The following is a 20146-nucleotide window of genomic DNA, read 5'->3' as shown; positions in this document are numbered from 1 at the left end:
GTGCAACGCACGCCCTGCCCTCCACCACGGGACGTCACTGGATGCAAGTAAATCATTATTATAATGACTAGCTGATCTTAAAATATTAGTTAGTAGTTATAAGACGTTATATTGAAGTATGTTTTGTATGTTTGATCTGTTTCTATTTCGTTGAAATAAGATAAAATTTATCTGTACTATAATAATAAAATTTACCAGTAAGTATCCAATGGTTCACGTGAGTCCAATTGGTAAATATTTCCGATCGATTTAATTTAATTCATTCGTCTTACTTTTGACATTCCCCGATTCGAAATTACTGTTTATTGAACGGACCCCGTTGAAGTTTCCGACGTTGTTGTCGAGTTGCGGGTAAAATTAGCGAATATAATGTTATGATTAGGGAGCGGATTTATATGCAAAAAAAACATGATTATATGCATGCCCGTATGCACTTAAAATCAATAAAATATGCACTAAAACCGAAGAAATATGCAGTTAAAAATTGACATTCTTTGAAAAAAAATTGTAAATACCCACTTTCTCCAATATTACTGACAAAAAATCGAATAACTAGTTAATAATTTTTCATCATAATACGATAACGGAACAAAAAAACACAAACAATGAATATAAAGTTAATCAATTACAATTTTCAAAATAGTTTTTTCACAAGTACAAATAGTCGAATAATAAATGCAATGTAAACCAAACATAACTTAAAAAACAAAAACGACACACTTAACTATTCCTAAATACTATTTTCTGTTTTTTGCCCGAAAAAAACAATATTTTTTTCAATATTATGCTCTGGCATGTCATATGTCAGTATTTTGTTTATATGCGGAAAACGACCTCTCAACGTCCACAGAGGTGATTGAGCAAACTTTAAATAAAAGTGTCCGAGTTGATTTCACTCATGATAAATCCACAGCTCGGAGATGGCATCAAAAATGCAAATGCATCTAAACTATCTACCTTCCTAACATAGTTATATGTATTTCGATAAAATAATTTAAAAAACTAAAATTATAAATTCAAAAGCTCTAAAATATGCATTTATTTATGAAATATGCACTAATGTCTCAAATATGCTCCAACGTCTCAAATATGCATTTATATGCACAATAAAATTTTATTTTTGGATTCTATGTCTTTCAAAACAGATTTCTGTGCGACTCTCATTGCTGTGCATACATACTAACAATACATGCACTAGCATATAATTCCGGGCCCTAGTTATCATATCGAAATGGTGTCAGAACTCAGAATTATTATAAAATATTTAGTCATCAGAGAAATTGCTGGTGGATCATGTTCTTTCATATTATAATAGCTATGATTGGTTGAATCAGTTTTAATAATTCACTATTTATTTATTGAGTCATTCCCGTTGAAATTGATTCATCAGAATTTATTTCAATATGTAGTCTACTTGTAGTAATTCATTAAGTTGGTGCGATTTGAGAATAAATTCGTCTTTTCATTACAAAAAATATTTGCCCTGTATTCAATAAGTCTTCGACTGACTTTCTCTTTGCCATGGTTGGATATTAGAAATTGGACGATATTATATAGGTATCGATTTAAAAAAAACTGCTTTCCCTTGATAAATATGCATATGAAATCGGATTATTAGTTTTTGTTCCCATAAGATGTTGAACTAAACCTATATTGCTGTCGCCAATTGGGACTTTAATAGCAGTATTTGACGAAGTCAGTTCTTCTTCTTTTCTTCCGACCATGTCCTAATTGGATCATATGGGTCTCCACAGAGTGGAGGTTTGTATTAGTTTTTTTTTTACGAGAAATAGATGTCAGCCACTTGCTCAACTTATTAGGTCCATACTCTGACTCATACACAAATTGAAAACCAACAATATGTGTACTTGCCAGACCCATTGCTCGAACCTGAGACCCACGACGCTATAGGCCAGTGATCGGCAAACCGCGGCTCGCGAGCCACATGCGGCTCTTTGGCCCCTTGAGTGCGGCTCTACAAATCAAGTTCTGTATTTAATTACTGAATACAATCTTCCATCAATGTTAATATTCCATGTTTTGTGGTGAGTAAAGAGATTTCTAAGATAGGAAACCAAGAGTAAATTGAGAAGTCGTTTTATTGATGAGAACCTGGAATCGTGCTTAAAATTAAAAACATCAACATACAAACCTGACTATTGATACCTAACTTACAATTTATTTATTATCAATAAATAAGATCATTATTAAGTATGATATCAAGTTTTATTCAGTGTACCTATAGTTTAATTAAGACTTAAATCTTTAACTAAAGTTTATAAGTTAATAAACAGTGTACCTACATACTGTATAATTTCAGTTTAATATATTTGGCTCTCAAAAGAAATCTCGATCGTTGTACTGTTGATATTTGGCTCTTTTGACTAATGAGTTTGCCGATCACTGCTATAGGCCAACGCATAAGCGTCGTTTCGGATATCGATATATTCCTATTACGTGAACCAAATGTAGGTACTTGACTGTGTTATAAAAATATCTAAATGTCATATTCTGGTCATCTTGAATTAATAGTGTGTTATGTCAATTATTAATTATCAGCGCGCGTCGATCCAATGTTGGATGAAGGCCTCCCATAGCTCCTTCTGTTCTTTTCGGTCCCTAATTATTCGCAGCCACGTAGGTTCACCCATCGAACTTTATGATTTCATCGATTCAGCGCGTTTTACTGCGGTCGCTTAGTGCCCCTTCAGTACCACTGCATGACGCTATTCGTCTAACTGTCGTCCAGTCTCCGAGTGACTTAGGTACCACCCCAAAGCAATTTAATTTGATTATTACACATCGCGCATTTTTTCTTTTGTGGTCTTTCCCATTAAGTCAATTTGTGCCACTCATAATTTTTAGATTTCTCTTACATGTATATTCGAGTAACAGTAGCACACATTGGTTGCACACTTTACGCAAAGGCACAACTAATAGGAGGTCACTATTGAAGATACTATTCAGTCGCCCAAATGCAATCCATATCAATTCTGTAAGTAATCTCGACAGAAATACGTCAATTATATTATGTTAACTTAATATCCCTATGATGTTAACATTGAAATATCTTGCTGAATAATGTGTATAACATCGTTCTGCAACATTCTGTTTAACCATATTATGATGACCTTTAATAATTTAAACACTCAAAGAATAAAATCCTTTCACTCGTATCAGTCTGCATGAAGAACACTTGAGTACTATAATACTGAAGGATTTCCAATTTGGCAATAATTGATAGTACCGACTGCCGACGCATAATGCACGTCTTTATTACAACTTTGTATGCGCATAATATATGATTCAAAATGAAAAGTTAATTAAATTCTGTACAATTTATGATATTATTAATTATTATGTATATGAGGAGAATGCTTTCATTTTCATGTACACTAGTAATTGCGAGAGATAATTGGATCATAATTTATTGTAACCGAGACATAAAACCGTTTTGAATACTTTCTTATACTATCTTATATTAAATATTGTCACGTGGCATCTGGGCAGTTACGACTATTGCTTTGTTATTTTATTAAGGCTATATTTCAGCTGAGGCATAGTCTAAAAAGATCGTGACTAGGCGATGCGCGGATTGTGCATATGACGCGAGCCGAACGAAATATAATTTGTCATACAAATTCAACATGCGTCCTTTTTATGTTATGTTTATTATTATATTCGTAATAATAATAGTATATTCATTGACATGTTTTCTTTTTCAAGTACATGCGGAACGTTTTTTAGTCATCTTTACACGATTTAAGAATATATTTCTCCGACGCCATCACAAAACAAATTGATGTACTCACACCTCGACTGTCAGTCTCCGATTGGCGACGTCTGCGAAATTTCGTTCCACCTACTGTTGAAAGTTATTTGCCGTTAATGCTCTTAATATTCATCCTTCGGGCATATGGGCGGCTCTCGAAGAAATCGCAATTTGGAATTCCAATATTCGACCACTTTTTGGAGCAGCTGGGGCCGTATATCAGTAATAATGCGGCGAATGTTGGCTTCCAATTCGTATATCGTTTCTGATTTATCGGCGTAGACTAGCGACTTCACAAATAGGTACCCACAGAAAATATACCAAAGGTGTTAAATCACACGATTTTGGAGGCCACTTCATAGGTCCATAACGCGAAATTATGCGCTCATCTAATGTTTCCTTCAACAAATTGATTGTGGTGCGCGCTGTGTGGCATGTTACGCTGTATTGTTGAAACCACAACTCTTCCACATTAATGCCATTCAATTGGGGAACGAACGAGTCAATAATCATGGATCTATACTGCCCTTCCAAGGAAGAAGGCCGTAACTCGCAAAATTTGTGAAATTGAGTTATGAATGCCATCCGTTAGGTAATTTTGAAAGCTATTTATATTCTGTTCACTTTAAAATCAGTATTATCACTAAAATACCGTTAAAATCATTAGTGAAAAAATAGACATCTTCTAAAATAATACATTTTTTTTTAGGAAAAAGGCAGTAATTGCACCTATTCATTGCAGTTATTGCTCGTTTATTATTACTTTGTTTGTATTTTAACATCCTACTAATAAAAATTATCACCGTTTTTTATTAATTCACAGTACTTAAGTTTGAAAAAAAAACACATTATGTCATTTATCTCGAAAGTGTGTGAGAGTCAGTTACTGCCTTCTTCCTTAGAAGGGCAGTATAGCGCTCTTCATTGACTGTAACGTTCTGGCCGCCATCATTTTTAATGATTCCACCAGACCATAAAGCATACCAAACAGTGACTTCTTGTGGATGTGACGGCGTCTCAATAATGGCTTGTGGATTGCGGCAAATTTGCTTATTAAAGTAGCCATTCAACCAAAAATGAGCCTCATCGCTGAACAAAATTTTGTGGACGTATCGCACGGCAAGTTTCGCGAACTGAACCACGATTTTCGAATTAAATCTCCACAATTTGCAAGCGTTATTCTGGCGTAAGTATGTTCATTGTGAAATGGCAAACCGAACTGAGCACAAATCTGCTGTCAGCTGTCGAATTGGCTGTCGCTGGAAAAAATGTTTCCAATTCAAAAAACCTCGTAAGTTTTTTTATCTCCATTTTCCCTTTTCCTGCAGAAAGTATATAAGCCATATACCTACTATAACAGCGATAATCAGGTAGGGTTGCGTGTAATAAGGGACTTTAAAGAACTTAAAAAAAGCAGCAACAAAAATTCTTATAAGATTCTTATTATAAGCCGATCGTCATTAAAATTAAAATAAAAAGTAACTCTTGGTGGTACCCTTGCGGCGTAATGCATAGTTGTCGTAATGAACAGTCGTTTTAACAAGAACAACACGTCACAATAATATTATAGGTATTCTTTCTCTCTTCCACTTAGGCAGGTTGCCGAAATTGGTCCTTAAAGTTAGGCGTGTATCTTAGCGCCTAAGTATGGTACCTACTGCATTGCGTTCTAAGTTAAGTTATTATAACTACACGATAAGTACCGTCGATAAGTCGGTACTGCTAGTATAATAAATAATATATTAGTTTATAAGAAAAGGGGACATTTGGGTAATATGGACACTCATTAGTTTTTCTGCCAAATCATTATCAAGTTTTTTTCTTTTCTTTGTAATATTCTTCAGTATTTTTATTATTGTCAATGTTAATATTTTTTTTAGACCTGGGGCAACACAGCCGCGCAAATATTGATATAATATTTTCGGTATTTCACTTTCGCAGTTACGGAATTAGCACCGACTGAGTAAAGTCGGTCGCGTCTTCCCAAGCGTTTGTGTGCTACCGGGCTATGCGGGCGGCCTTACGAAAGCTAAGCGGCGACTTACTGATTTTTGATTTTTTTTGCTGTTGTACGTTGCGCACCTTCATTTTAGCCGGCTCATCTACACTCGCCCGTCTGCCGCACAGCCATAAATCAAACCTTCTATAAACGTCGCACCAATGTTGCATATGAAGACCGCGCATATATGCGAAACGTGGATATGTATGGGATGCGGCGACCGGCGAGCCGGTATAAGAATGGCCAATTCATAGCATGTGCGTATGAAGTATGCGTACTGCTGGATTCGAATCGCAGCCCGAAACGCATGCTATTTGTTGCTAGCAAAAAGTCGCATTCCGCCAATGTGCGGAGTTCCATTTGGCAACACGTGTGTTTTGTGAATAACGACGACGTCACATCGACGTATTCGACACGTTGCAGACGGACGAGTTTGGATGTGCGATTCGGCTTAAGGCTCACATGAAACATAGTGATGTATATTATTGGCACTTATTGCCTGCATACTGTTTAATAATTTAATACCTTATTGAAGATATTAAGCCGATGGTGTAACAGAAAACTACAAGGCGAAGTGTAAACATTCGATATTATTATGTAACTATTGACATTGGTTATATTCAGATCATTCGAATTGGCACACAATTTTTTACTATACCATTGAAAACTAACTAAGTACTTCATATTTTTATTCACTTGGCTCATAGAAATAATTGCCATATGTGTAGGTCCCTCCGTGTTTATGAAAACTGAATGATTTTCAGTTCTCATAATATGTACGTCCACCAATTGAATTCGTGAAAATATAATTTGATTGTGATAAATTGCTTAGATTGACCTCACCGTCCGCCTCTCCCGAATCGCCCTATACTCGTCTTTATTATCCGCATTATTTGGCCTTCTAGTTCGTCGCGTATGAATGTACAAAATTGTCAAATTCGTATCTTCCGCAAGTGAGGAATAATAACTTTTGAAAAGAATCCTTGTCCACTGTTCGATGTGGTCTTCTCAATTGGATTTTCCACTCCTATCGTTGAACTTTAATCAGCTGGCTTTAGGATGGTTTTGTGGTTTTTCAGTGTCTCTTATGCCTAGTCCAAACTGAGATATTTGATGTGTTCATGGTCATTGTATAAAAACTTCGCTCAAAAGTTGTGTCAAACTGTGTGTGCTTATATATGAACACATTGTGTACGTTCTTGATTTGAATTAGGCAATGAAATGCCCATAGATATAAACACCAATCACAAGACAACACGCTGTGGACTGCATTATTGTCTTTCAGTGTTTCCATCTTTGTCACCAATTTATAGTATTTCCGCAAAACATATAGTACGCGCCGTCAATTAGAAGGCTGACAATTGTTTCTCACCAAAAAATATCGGGTAATTTGAGAAATTAAGAGGCTCTTTTTATTGTAATTGTTACAATAAGTGCTAATACTTCGATACAAACATACCCTAGATAGCTGCCGTAGCGGACTTCCGCGGTCTTGTGTATATAATAGATGCGCAGCTGACGGTATTTATACAGCTACCAGTTGCCACTCGATAATATTATGTACTCATAAAAAAACACATATTTTGTTAAATTCTAATCGATTTAAGTTTTGTACTATTCCATTTGAGTCGTTTTTTTGCCACCCGGGTTTCGCCTTTCGGCATCATCAGGCACTATGTGCACTCGCCAAAGGGCAAATACACCTGTGTATTTGGTGAGTGCACATAGTCTAGTGCATCTAGTGCATATAGTGCATCAATTCTCTTTTCCAGTGCATTCAATATCAGAAACATACTTCCAATGAAGAAACAACATTTTAAAATTTCGCATACTCCCAACCGACAAACTTTATCTTCAAAATTATTGAGGTACACGTCCCTCCGCGCTTGCGCATCCCTCCCTCCGCCCTAGCCGGCCTCCCCTCCCCATTTTTCGTTCAGTCTTGGTCCGCGCTCTCGCCGGTGTGGTAACGTCTCAGCAGCCCTGACTTTTTTTTGTTTGACGGGTCTTTTACAATTTTAATTTCTCATTTCAAATAACACCGGAACAGTCGATTTAATTTTGTCTACAACGTTTCGACACGGTAATAATATAATAATCAGTCAGTGAAAAGTATCTATTCTCAAGAATATTTACTTGCCTAAGGTTTAGTAACAAAAAATTCAAACAGCATCTACCGGTTTTTACATCGATAAGTTATTACTGCCGTGGTGTGGGATCTGCTGAAGTATTGTGAATTTTTATACCATAGTGCGGTACCTTTGGAAGGAATAAAAAGTTTTTAATTTTACCAATATATTATTATTCATTATATTGTTAAGTTGCATGTTGTGTCAGTGATTTTTTTTTTTTTTTTTACTGTGAAGTGTTTTTCCTTGGGTTTATGGTTCGTACAGGATAATCTTTCTTTGAGGTATGTGAATATTTTTCTAATTAAATACATAATACCTATATTGTGAAATGTCGAAATGATAAACTGTCTTGTTGGGTTTTGCTCGAAAACATTGATTGCATAATCCGCACAACCGGCGAATCGCTCGGTGAAAGTTGCACGCGTGAAGTTAATGAATGTTTTTTTATAAGTAATAATTTTATTATTCCATTTTTAATGTTACTTGTTCTCGAATAATTTTATTGTTGTTTACTCGTTTTGACATTTCGAAATTTGGTGTCTCGTTGCTGATGTTATTTTGGCGTCACAGAAACGGGATCTCTCGGAATTGTTTTACATACATTTACTTTATATGAAGTAACTATGTACATAATTGAAATGTTGTTTTAAAAATTAAATCAAATAGTATCAGCTACTTACTTAATCTTAAAAATTCGGATTGATTTATGTATTTTCTATAAACCTCTTTGATTTAGGTAGGTAAGTAGGTACTAAAGTTAATTGTGTTAAATGGTAATTTCAATAATTTCATGTCAGTGGGTAAAGTAAATATAATAATTCAGCGATCTAGAAACAAAAACGGCAGTTTCTATTTTTGAAAAATGTTTTTAAGTCAATGACAATGTCTTATTATTTTTCTTTTATACCTAACCTACTTACCAATTTTGTTATATTATTAGTATACAAACATTTAAAAATATCTTTTCCATAATGAGAAGGTATTAAATTCTACGTTTTACGAAAATTGAATCTGCCGCTTTGTTTCCCAATCCCTCCAATTAATGTCTTGTCAATTTTGACAGTAAATACTTTTATATTATTTATATTTTAATATTATTAGGTATTTTTCTCGGTTGTTTCCTCATGGTTGAGGATCGTGATAAATTTTCTCAGTCTGAGCGACCAAGACTGTCCATCTCTCTCGGTACACCGTTTTTTTCAGGGCAGAATGAAGGCTGCCCCAGTAAGTTCCTTCACTTGATCGCTCCAATGATTCCTCTGCTTCGCCTTCCCTGGAGGATACCGAAAACCGCCAGTATATTTTACTATTAATTCGTGGTGTAAAGACTAGTCGGTTATCCGAAATATAATGTTTCTATTTATATTATCTTTTCACTTTTATTAGTATTGCTCTTATTATTCACCTTTTTTTTAAACAAGTAAACACATTTTGATTACAAGCTGTTTGACAATAATTGTTTCCGAACATTATGCCCTGTCTCAAATCTTCTTGGCATGGACAAGGTTTTAATTTTGCCCAGTTTAATCCTTGTCGTATATTGTGAAATTTACTTGAATCACGTGTATTTTTTTTTATATTATCGATAATTTTTTATTGACTGCTTATTGTTTCATGAAGCTCGTTAGATACCAGCCGAATGTCGTTATACGAACCAATCCTTAAAGTGTATTTGCATGACAATCCCGAGGGATGGAAACCCGCCCTTCCTTAGTAGACTGTAGTCATGCACCAGTAGTTGGGTATAGTATTATTGGTTTGTTAACATAACTGAGAGGATTGTCACTTTAGGACAAAACCAATTTCACCCCTCCCCTATTGAAAAAGAAAATATCTTGAACGAATTTCAATGGCTTTCAGTGTTATTGCTTTTTTTATCAAGCACGTGAGGGGTAAACACTGGCGTTATTAAGTTATGTAATATTTGTATCCCTCATCTCATTAGGTACCTACAATAGATACTCACTGGTAGAAATTACCCACTATCCCCCCTAAACATGTCTGCCAAATCTATCTATAAGTCAAGTTAATTCAATTTTAACTTTTTCTCATCCTCATCAATAATGCAGTCAACGATGGCATGCACGTTTCCTCGTGATACTTGGTCCACACTAACATGCACCTATCCGTAAATAAAAATTATGAAGATAGATATATCGTCGCTATAGATTGGTTTGTCGAATATCCGTTTTTGTCGGAATCGACCTTTTAATACAGAATGATTTTTTGTATCTAAATGGACCAGATTCATCCTTTTCTTTAAATCGCTTTGTAATGAAAACAGCATTCATATGCTGTAAAAAAACAATTTAAATACCTCCATGTATTTAAATATAGGATAATGTAATTGGTTTTTCATCTCCATTTTACATTTGGTCTATTCGACAAACCAATCCTACAGAGACGATATGTAAACATCTGTGCCAACAAAAAAATATCAGTGCACAATCAATGCTATAAAAATTAAATTTAGTTACGTTGCACGATTACAACAATCCATATCGTACAAATTTGCGCGCTTTAATCAAAATAACATTCCACGAGAACATGTCACTTAACGTCTTATCTGATTAGAAAATGGAATTGATTTTCGGTGTTGATTGTCGTATGCTCTTCGTTATTGTTAATCAACAACCATTGATAAGTTAACTACGACGTGACGAATTAAGAAGGGTGGAGGTAGGCTGTAAAGGTCTGACATAAATAGGGTATACCTACTAAACTTTGACAGTCAACGTATACCTATGTTTTCATTGAACTAAGACTACAGTGAGTAGACAGTGTTCGTTAATTTTTTAAATTCAATTAAACCCTGCATAATCCAAGCCATAGTAAGTATAATATAATAGTCAAAAAATATTCGTTTATTTATAAAATTATACCATTATATCTACCATACATAATTTTTTTTATATATTTTATAGATAAACGAATATTTTTTTATCGATTATGGTTTGGTTTAGGCAGGGCTTAGTAAATTAAAAAAAAACAAACCATCACCTCTGTAAAATGTATTCTTGTTTCAACGAAAACAAATAAATATGACTGAAAAAGTGTGCACTACTTTGTCAGATCGCCCAACGCATACCAAACCTCCTATTATGGTTTGGTAAGGCAGAGTTTATTTGCTTATTTTTTAATTAACCAACTGCATCCGTAAAATTGTAGTCTTATTACAAAATAAACAAATACGTCTGACTGAGAAAGTTTAATGTGCACAATAATTTATGTCAGATCTTAACAATCTTATCTCCACCCTTCGCCACTGAATTACAAAGTTTAGGCTGGGTGGTGCAAATGACACTGGGCGGCTAAACTGACACATGACTGCAGCCCTATGTTCTAACTAGTGATATCAAGTCACCTGACGACATGACGTAATTGTGACGTCAGCCAATACACGCTCGAGGCAAGTCGCCCAACACACACTGCTCACCATAGATATTATTACGCTGAAACACCTATTTGTGTATGGGGACAATGAATAACGCCAGCATTTGACTAGCGTTATTTTCTCGAATGCTATTATCACTCCGGTAGTACGTCACAATGACGTCATGTCGACCGGCGGACTTGGACTCGCAAGTTCTAACATAAGGCCACCGTAATGTTTTATAATTTTGATTAAACATACACCCAACATGGAAGGTTTGATTCGATCGGTAGAACAGATTTTTGTTGCCTAAATCTAAAAGACGATTGTAGTAAAATTAAATCATACGCCGTGATTAATGGTGCCTACGGTAATTCATTTTCATGTCATCACCTCGTCCGAAAGACTTGGAAAAAAATCCGACAACTAATCCGCCCCTGTGTATGTAGTCTTTATCTACCAAACTTTCGATTGTGTTCGACTTTTTATTCTATTTCGTAAAACTGTTGAATGCCAAAAATATTCAAGGCCCGAACGGCGTTGATGATTATCGTAATGTCATTAATTTGTCTCACGTGATGTCACGATGCCACATGTTTCACTCATAATAGGAACATGCAATGTTAATAAAAAATAATACATGATTATTATTGCCAGACATATTTTAAATAAATTATATGCTGGGCAATTCAAAAACCTTGTAATTCACAAAATTGTGTACGTTTTTTACTACAATAGAATAGAGAATAATAAATATGAATGTATGTGCTTTTACTTCAATAAATAAAGCTTCCCCCTTAATAATGATCTATGTTACATTTGGGCATTTTGGGAGAATCAAATAAAACTATTTTGTTGAGAATAAATTAATTATAATTTAAAGGCCTCTCCTGAATTCCTTAATTACTTATTTTTATTCCTCTTCCAATTTTCCATATGAATTTTTCTCTGTGAAGTCTTTTTGCATCCACAGGGTTAACAAAAACTCTTGTGTCATCCTCTTTTTTGACAGATGTATATTTATTGTAGGCAGGCCAAAATAACAGATCAAAGACAAGTGACTTAATGTTGCTAGATCAAAAAATATATATGCCAAAACAGAGGTAATGTGATGTATATCCAATGACATTAATATGGACGAAGCATCTGGAAAAAAAAATGACACTCACTTTTTTGTCGGGTCTGCCGAATGGCATAATCAGTTCTCACGCCATTGCAATAAAGGTGATATTGCTATAAATTCCCGATGCTTTTTGTCGGGTCTGCCGAATGGTTAGGTACAAGCTACTATATAAATATTTAGGTTATTGTCTGTTTACTTAGTGGAAGCCAGCGACAAACAAATTTTGAAAACAGTCGATATACTAACTCGATTATTTCTTAGGTTAGGTTGGGTTACATTGATTTAGTTTGGTAATCATTCTTGAATTATTCATGAATTTTGCCGAAATCGGCTATGAAAATTGCCGCTATTCCCGCCTGGTTTCCAGTAAACAGACTTGTACCAATATTTGTTACGAATTAATATTAAACTTTCCATGTCAGTCAACATTTTTACTGTCTACAGATAAACTTAGTATCTCAAATGATTGAAATGTTATCGGCGATAATGTATTCGTACAATTTACCATGTCCGGAAACTTGTACGTGTGCAGTTCGCCGAATCACACTTCACCGTGAAATGTTGTATTGGAAATGTATGGCTGTATATTAAAGACCCTCCAACCTCTTTGGGTCGTATTCTATTGTCTAAGGGTCGTATAGTACTGGCATAAAATTTATGTCTAATTAAAACACGGTTCTTGTCGGTTTACACTTTACAAGAAGCCAGCAGCAAACAAATTTTGAAAATAGCCGATATACCTACTGGATTATTTGTTACGATAGGTTAGGTTATCATTCTTGAATTCATGAATTTTGCCAAAGTCAGCAATGAAAATTGAACTAATGTTCATATTGAATCTAATAAAATTGGAGACCGTATACAGTGTACATAGTATACGGTCATATCTTTCCGATAGAAAGCTCACGGCGAACTGCGCCACGTTGAAATGTTTTACGTATAATTTACATGTAACCATAAATGACACCGTGGCACCACTCTTACCTAGTTCTTTATTACATCGTCAGTAACTAACTCTGTATAATTAACATTTACCTATTCTCTTTCACAAGCCTAGAAGCATGCCTACAAAGTAAGTGCCTATATTCTGTCAGACTTCTGAAATGTTGGGGCACTCATGGACCATTATCTTCCGTAAACTATCTTGTGTTACGTGCAAAACAAGTCTGCTTACATAACGTTGGGATACGCTTATAGTATGTCGTATTACAAGATAACTTATCTCATTACCAAAGCGTTTCCTTCATTACAAGTTTTGGTACTTACCGTTGTCTAATGGGGTTTAAGAAAATTGGGTTATTTTTCACTTACGGTAGGGACAAAGTAACCTGGTGGATCGTCCAGCAATATTCACATGTTTTTTTTCACCATAGCACAAAAACGTGTGTCAAATTAAATGTTGGTGATCATTTATAATACGACTACAGCCTCTAATGCACGACATACAGTCTCGATCACTAGCACTCGCCAAAATGAAATTCATTAATAAAACCATGTACTTACTTACAAAAAACCAGTCATGTCATCACTGTGTCCGGAAATTTGTATGTATGCAATTGACCGTAGGTATCGGAAATCAATATCTGTATAGTATTGAGATCGAATGCATGTCTATATAAAACACTCATGTAATAATAACCACCGGAATACAAGGGAAAGACAGAAGAAAATAATGTACCAAGGTAAATTACAAATATAATTTATCGTATATTTTTTATAAAATTCTGGTAGGTGCTCGTAAGTATGTAAGTATTAAGTCATAAAACAGATATGTAATAGGTAAGTACCATTCAATATCAAATTACTTAATATTCTTATTGAATTTAATAAATTTGGAACATTACTGCCTGCAATGATCCACGTACGTAGATGGGTAGTTTTTGATATCAATACTATACGGACATTTCTTTTCAGTAAGACAGTACACGGTGAACTACGGTGTTACGGCGAAATGTAGTACATAGTACAATAAATTAACATGTAACTACGTAAGTATTATGACACGATAATATAATAAAAAAAACATACAAACCTCATTTACCTACCAAAGTATCGCAAATACATTGCAAAAAAGTCTCTAATGCTTTAGGAAAATCACTAGCAATCCGAAAATATGAGCTAAATTCGAGGGTTTAGTGTCAAACAACACTATCTACAAAAGTGCAACTTTACAGGAGAGCAACTCTCAACAAGGGAAATGTTTATTTAAAACCTAATGTTAATATTTTATAATTTATTGTGTATTGTACATTTATCTTGCTTATGATGATGTTAAAATTTATAGGGATAGTTTTAAAAAATATGAAAACAAGGGTAACTTATGTAGTTAGCGTTAAACTTTACTGACGATTTAATAAGAAATTAGAAAAGATTGACATAACGTTGTTTGACTATCATGTAGCCGTAAATGTAAAATAACGTTATCTCAAAAAAAAAAAAAAACACTTTTTTGTAGATAACGTTGTCTGACTTTAAGCACTCGAATTGATAATTTACTTTTAAGTAAGTATTTTATCTTTACCCTTTTAAGTATTTTAGTTGGATTGATTTTTTTTTATTGTAGGTTATAGGCTATAGGTTATGTGTATTGGGTAATCGTGTGATTAAATATTTATAACAATAATTAGTTAATCGGGGAAATCATTGTGAAACATTTTATCGGTTATTTACCCTACTGTCCTACATCATACCTACTACATGTCCAGTTAAAGACACTCGCTGCTTCTACGGTTGCTTCTTAACGACATAACAAAAAAAGAACACGATTGAAATGAATTGGTTGTTTTATGTATGTAGTATTTACATCATTATTGTTCATTTTGGACCATTACTCTTTAGTATATCTACCATTATTACTGAACCCTGGGTTACTATCTTACACTAATGGCACAATCTTCACGTGTACATATTAAGAAGTTATCTGTTGTACTCTTGTTGGCATGTGTGTGAATATGCTCTTTTATTACGAATGAGCTTAGTCGAGACTCGAGCCCCGGTAGATACATCCAATTTTTGTAAACCAATGTTCGTCCACATCTGCAAATCTCAAATTAAATGTAATTTCGACAGTCAATGCCGTACCTACGACTTGGAGCGCTTCAATCACAACAACATTTCACAAGGCCAAGCATCGCTACCACCATCATTAACATCTTCCCCCAAATAAGGCCACACACATACTTAGTTCCTTTCGCACATTTGCAAATATTTTTCATTTGCGACAGAATAACAAAAAAACAGTTTTAAACAATTTATTCAATGCTTAGGTCCGGACTATAGGCTAGGCATTATTCTTCTAGTGAATGTAAGTGTAAAGTTAATAAACATGTTGGTACTTTCACTTTTACGGGGAATACTTTCGATTACTATAGAGACATCATCAGTATTACACTTGACTACAAGTAAAGACTCTTGGTTTCGATTGGTTTAATACCGTAAGTATTTCATAAATAACATTTTGCGAATTCTTTGGAGACATGGGTTTTAGTTATTTTGAAAAATTCCCTTCAAAGTCTCTTTTCCGAAATGACATCGAAATTTTTCTCTAGGATTCAGATGTGAAAACTTTTCCTCGTGTCAATGGAAGCTTTACATAGTACGCTACGTCATATCTTTTAAATAACCAATTTTTTAATTGTCCCAACGACCATTTTAGAGTAGGAATATGTATGCACCTATTTCTCATTTCGGCTATATTATCTGTGTCGCGGAACAGAATAGATGTAGGAAGTATTTTTACGACATAAAGGTTCAGCCGCTTTTCTGCCAACCCCTTCAAATCTTTCGCATTTCGCAAAAAAACAACGTACAATATTTTCATTTATTAAACCAGGCGTTCCAATGAAATAGGTCGTGGATGTTAATGAAATATTACATGAATCTTCATTTCATAGACATTCCATCGATTATAAACGAGATCCGACATTTTTACCGTGCCTCCTCATGTCCGATAACAGGCGGGGCTTCAAATATAGATTTTTTTTTATAAAAGACTTTGTCGAAAACGTTTCTCTCTATTTTTGGCTTCGATATGCGAAATTAATTTCGGCCCCCTCCTTCGTATCCTACCTTTAACAATTTGCGCGAAAATTAATCGGCTATGAATTCTCTCCGCCATTTCGGAATTTTTCCCGCGCCTAAGTCACTTAACTGGCTTGTTAATCAGTTTACGTTGTATTAATTTCGAGTCAACGTTGCCGCGCCTAATTAAATATCTACTTGTTTCAATTATTAATTAAAATATCGTTATAAACGAAGGTAAAGATAATAAATAGACTGCGAAGTTTACGGTAGCAGGTGGGAAGAGACCAGTGGCGTGCGGTGACTTTTGCTTGTAGAGATGTTGTGAAAATACTTAGGGCCGTATGTATGAGATTCCCAAATTATTTATCAGCTATTTAACCAATTTTCCACCATATAGCGTATAGCACTGTTTGTGACGTAAGCAATCTGACGTCACACGTTATTCAAAATGGCTGCTTTATATGTCACTTTCAAATGTGATTTTAATAATGTATTCATTCCAACAAACACACTGGTAACATCAATAGTGTCATACGGTGATTGGTATAAATGATAATATTATAAGTACAGAGATCATTATAAATTGTTATATTTTCATTTCTGTCATTTATTCTTATTCCGTTTTGACATCTCATAATAGAAGTGATTGAAGTGAAGTTAGTCATAATATAACTGTATGTATTGCCACCAAATGGAAATGTTTACTGGTAATACTCTATCCTTTCGTACAGTAGAATTATAAAATAAATGTGATAAAATATTTAAAGTTCATAATAATTATTCATTTATAATTATTAAAGTTATATGGTACCGTTCGCACACTTTCAGACACATTTACAATGTCAAAATTTTAAATTATTAATGATTAACAATTAACAAGGAATGACATTTTATAAGTTTGCCACACAGAATTTCTTTACTTATAGAATTTTGAGTAGCGTTAATAAGTAATACTCGACATATTATATTATATTATATTATCATATCATATTTTTTTATGTGATAGACGCTACAGTCTGACGCTTAAGCCGCGCGGCCATCGTGGGTGTTTATAGTAGATTTAGGTGCAGGTTACTTAGTCAATATAAATGGCAAATAAACCACCTTCCCACTGCGTGAATACTTCGCCAAACGATATTATGTATTGAATTCCTATATCGGATTCCTGTTGAAATATTATACTGCCGTTTCTCAACCAAGGACTGCTTATAATGGTTCATTTATTATGTATACTACTGGTTTAACTTATTTCAATATACATACGTGTGATGGCAAATTGGAAAAGAATGTGTGCTGATCCGTGCCCGAGACACTGAAACGTGTCCCATTCCGAACATTTTTCCTCGGGTATTTTCAATGAATATCAAAGACAAATCGTTTGGGGTTTGGAATATTGAAATATTGAAATGTTGCATCACCTGAATGAATTTGGTTTAGGTACACGCTTCTCAAAGTTGGCAGGTGCTTTAGTCACACTTGTTATTATTATATATTATAATCCTTATTTAAAAAAAATGCAAGGTTGAGAATACTATGATTTATGACTGCGAATTTAACGTCAAATTACTGACGTATAATTGAAAAAAAAACGAATTAGGACTGGTCACCATTTAGGCAATTTACCCAATGTAAAATGGGGATTTTCCTTGTCGCATATGATGCAATCGATTAGTCGGAAATTTTAAAAGGGGGCCTCGAAACAGTTCACGCCAATCATACAGATGTTTAATTGTATCATCTTGATTTATTTTTCGGACGTATTTTTCAAAAATTAAGTGTAAAATATTATCTTGTGAACAAACAAAAAAACCATTAATATTATTATTTATGTCTTCAGTCATTATTCGTTCTTTGATATTTTTAGTAGGTGGTACATCGGGAGTTGGAATTTATGGTTTTTATTATCTTTGGGCCCCAAAATTATTAAGTGTCTGGAGCACTCACGTCCCTAAATACGCCACTGTGCTCTGTATGAAAAATTTAAAAAACCTTATTCCCAGCTTATGATTATCTTGGCCATGGTGTATATAGGTATAACAAGTTGACAACATAATATTAATATTTTTTTTAATAGTAAGTAGGTACCTAAGTGCTTACCTACTTATTAATGGATTGTTTTCTTTTCTTCAATAATAATTATGATTTTTGTTACAATTATCGACTTTGAATTAAAATTCTAATTGATTTAAGTAACTGAATATCCGTGAGCATTTGCCATTGGTGAGTGTGCACAGTGCCTGATGATATCGAAAGGCGAAACGCGTGTCGCAAAAAAATGACTCGCATGGAATAGTATAAACCTTACATTTTTTTTTGTGATTTTACCGAGGCTTTGACTGCGACTCGCTGTCATATCGCCTCTTCTCTTCTAGAAGGGGATCCGTCGATCAGGTCCTCACTCCTATTCTGTTAAATAACTTTACAATTTTGCCTAGCTCTTCCGTCTTACCTTTTCAATTCGTCGACATTCTCATAGATATCCGCAATTCGCAGCTGTACTCTGTGAAGTTCATATTTAGTGCATTGTAGTGCTATATGTACAATGTCCTCTAAAACATGACATTCATCGCAGAGTTGCGATTCGCTTCTTCCCATGAGGACATCAAATCTTTTGCCCATTGTGTGCCCTGTTCTTATTAGCCTCAGTATTAACTTAAGCTCATTCCTCGTCAAAGGACACTCTACAAACCGGGCACCTCTCGCAGTGGCGTCCCTAGACAAAATGCCGCCCCTAGGCAGTGCCAAAATGCCGCCACATTTTTTTTATACAGTACTTTGTATCATCCTTTCATGACTCTAATATCTAAGAATTGTGTTGTATGGATATATTACTAACAAGATATAGGCACCTATACTAGTAAATCTAACTCAAATGCCATCTCTGCTTCAATAAACAATATTGCGAATCTACGGTTTCAGATAAGTACTTACATTTAAAAATACACCTGACAATTTCCATAACTCGCGAGTGACTGTGAAGAACGTGACGTCCAAGGACAATGGAAGTAAATTAGACATCGCGAACCCAACAAAAAAATAAAGTCCTGTTGAAAATTGTATAGTACTTACCTAATTAATAGATATATTTTATTTCCAACCAGTGAGCTGATTTTTTTAATGGAAAGATATTTCCGTTATTACTAAGTTTAGGTAGCTTTCTATATATACATAATGATTCTCCTCGATTTGCCGCCCTTTGATTAACTGCCGCCCCCAAGCGACGCTCAATCTGCCTACCCCCACGGGACGTCACTGACCTCTCGTGGTGATGGTAGAATAGACTTACTCCATTTCCCCTTTTCTAATGATGCCCTATACATTTATTTTAATTTGGTGTTTTGTTTATTCTTGTGTTAATTTCTCTTTTGCAGAGAAGATATTAATAATATGTTAATTTAATCAAAAGTAAATTTAACTTTCGTCAAACTCTGCAATTACTTTGCGTATAACTAAAAATAAGCATGGAAAATTGATGTCAGGCTTGTAGGAAAATTTAATTGTATCCAACCCCAGGGAAATGTAGCAAGCTTTTCCTCGTGCCGCCTAAGAGTTCTTTTGCAAAATGAATGATGCTCACACACTACGTGCCTATTTCCTCTACATAGGTATTACTAGATTATATTATTCTGGGAGACATTTTAAGTCACGTCTTCAGCTAGTTTTCCGAATAATATATTGTATGAAACACAATGGTGGAATGAATATGACGTAGTATAATGCAATG

The 20146-nt window shown here is 34.5% G+C and overlaps 1 protein-coding gene across 8 annotated transcripts in view; it reads left to right on the top strand.

Annotated features, from left to right (window-relative positions):
- The window catches only part of beta-Spec (spectrin beta chain), a 267463-nt gene that overhangs the window by 78453 nt on the left and 168864 nt on the right, over window positions 1–20146 (top strand). Inside the window, exon 1 of one of the 8 annotated variants that reach the window (XM_085949069.1) lies at window positions 7710–8184. The exons of the other annotated variants lie outside the window; for them this stretch is intronic. The gene's annotated coding sequence lies outside the window, so the exon portion shown is untranslated. Of the gene's footprint in view, window positions 1–7709; window positions 8185–20146 lie in introns of those variants that run through there. 8 annotated transcript variants of the gene reach the window in all.

Source organism: Rhyacophila brunnea, unplaced genomic scaffold, assembly GCF_057557595.1.
Source record: "Rhyacophila brunnea isolate RB1 unplaced genomic scaffold, BYU_Rbru_1.0 scaffold_21, whole genome shotgun sequence".
NCBI classification, from domain to species: Eukaryota; Metazoa; Arthropoda; class Insecta; order Trichoptera; family Rhyacophilidae; genus Rhyacophila; species Rhyacophila brunnea.
Note: the sequence above shows the minus strand (reverse complement) of the source record. Positions and strands in the feature narration are given on the sequence as shown.